Consider the following 2,458-nt stretch of genomic DNA (forward strand, 5'->3'; position numbering starts at 1 on the left):
TATCCAGAAATCCTCACTGTGTCTGTTCCATCTGATGCCTCTAGTTCAACTGTTACCAACACTAACTCCAATTTTGTCAGTGCATTGTTACCCACTGAGAATGGGAAATAATTCCAAGGTGTAGCTGCTGATGTTCTCTTTTTACTGGGGACAACTTGTATTGGGTTTGTGTGGCCAGGTTTTAGTGGGGGAGGGCTACAGAGGTGGCTTCTTTGAGAAGTTCCTGGAAGCTTCCTCTGTGTCCAGCAGAGCCAATCCCAGCTGGCTCCAGGATGGAGCCACCGCTGGCCAAGGCCAAGCTGACCAGTGGTGGGAGTAATGCCTCTGATAACAGATTTAAAAAGGAGAATATGGTATTGTGCAGAAGTAATTGCAGCCAGAGAAGAGCAGGGTGAGAATATGTGAGGGGAACAGCCCTGCAGACACCCAGGTCAGTGAAGAAGGAGGGGCAGGAGCTGCTCCAGGTGCTGGAGCTGAGATTCCCCTGCAGCCCGTGGTGAGGCAGCTGTGTCCCTGCAGCCCATGGAGGGCCACAGGAATGCACAGATCCACCTGCAGCCCATGGAGGAGCCCACACCAGGGCAGGTGGATGCTCAAAGGAGTCTGTGAACCTGTGGGAAGCCCATATGGAGCAGGGTCCTGTCAGGGACCTGCAGACCCATGGAGAGAGGAGCCCATGCTGGAGCAGGTTGCCTGGTAGGACTTGTGGCACTGCGGGAAATCCACAGTGGAACAGGCTCTTCCTGAAGAACTGCAGCCTGTGGGAAGGAGTCATGTTGGAAAAGTTTGTGGGGGACAGTTCTGTGTGGGAGGGGAAGGACTTGTTGCCCTGAGGAGGAAGCAGTGGCAGAAACAACGTGAACTGACCATAACCCCGCTCCCTGTCTTGCTATGCCACTGAGGGAGAGGGTTAGAGAATCAGGAATAAATTTAAGCCCAGGAAGGAGGGAGGGCTGAGGTATTTTAGAATTTGCTTTATTTCTCTTTATCCTTTTCTGATATGATTGGTAATAAATTCAAATAATTTTGCTATGTCAGTTCTGGTTTGCTTGTGATGATATTTGGTGAGTGACCTCTCCCTGCCCTTAACTCATATTTTCTCTCCATGTCCAGCTGAGGAGGGGAGTGATGGAGCAGCCCAGGTTAACCCACTGACAACTCTTACAGTAAAGATAACATCAAAGAGTTTTTTTTTTTTAATCTTCAGCTGGATATTGCCCTGACTTATTTGAAAGTCAGTGTAAAACTCATTTTTGACCCATCAGTGGTGCAGCTGAAGGCAAAAGCTACCCCATTGCTATTTATGAAACATATATAAAACTATGCATGTTCCTGAGTTAAATAAAGGTGGCCCGTAGAGACCAGTCATTTTTTTGTCGTTTGGCTGAATTTGTGACACATCATGACTATGAGCCTGTTGTTATCCCTACATACCACCAGCTCCCTGAAAGAGAGCTGGCCTGTGTCAACACCACTGTCCACAGTGAACATTGCTCCCTGGCCCGTGATTTTATTTGCAATTCAACTAGTTCTTGCACTTAAGAGTTACCTTGTAATAGTCTTGACTAGTAAATGTGTAAAATATTCACTGAAGTAAAGAGCACCCAGTTTCATAAATGATGTGTAACCTTCAATTAAAGAGTGAAGGATGGGTCTACTTTTACTTCCCAGGTTGGAATACTAAAATGAGGGATTGATACACTCTCGTGTTCATCATTATGCTGCCATAGATCCCAGTATGTGGCAGAAAAGCATTGTTAAATTTTCCTGATGCCTCTTTTGAAATTGTAGCTTTATGAAACTGAACAGTGGAAGGGCGTGTGAAGGGGACCATGAGAAAAGCGGGCAAGTAGCACAAGTGAAGCATCTTTTAACAGTACAAGCAACGTGAGTGAAGTTCACAGTTATGAATTATGGAATGCCCGGGTGATTAAATACAAATAAAGTACTTTCTGCGACCAGGGATGTCAGTGGTTATCTAGGACTGTGATACATGCAGGAAGCGGTAATTTCTACCCTCACGGCCCCGCAGCTGCCCTCAGGCACCCAGCCAGGAGCCTGCAGCTGCCGTGAAGCAAAAAAGCTGCAACTCCTCGTCAGGGATATATTTTTTAAACCTTAAATGTCGCTGGGACTCCCCCCTCGGAAGTTCAGGTGAAAACCCAACACTTTTCTACCCCACACGAGGGGTGTGCCTCTCATCACACCCCGCCTGCTTCAGCACCCCAGTCTGAGAGGGGCGGGCGGGCAATGGCGCCCCGGGAGCAGCGCCGAGGCAGTGCCGGGGCAGTGCCGGGCCCCGCGGCCGCGGCGGGAGGAGCCCGGTGGGGCCGCGGGTCCCGCCCTCCCCCGCAGCCGGTCACATGCGGCGGGCGGAGCCGCCCGGGGCGGGCCGAGCCCCGCTCCCGTCCCGCCCCCGGTCCCCTCCCCTCCTACCCCGTCCTGCCCCATCGCAGCC

Source organism: Corvus hawaiiensis, chromosome 6, assembly GCF_020740725.1.
Source record: "Corvus hawaiiensis isolate bCorHaw1 chromosome 6, bCorHaw1.pri.cur, whole genome shotgun sequence".
Taxonomy (NCBI): domain Eukaryota; kingdom Metazoa; phylum Chordata; class Aves; order Passeriformes; family Corvidae; genus Corvus; species Corvus hawaiiensis.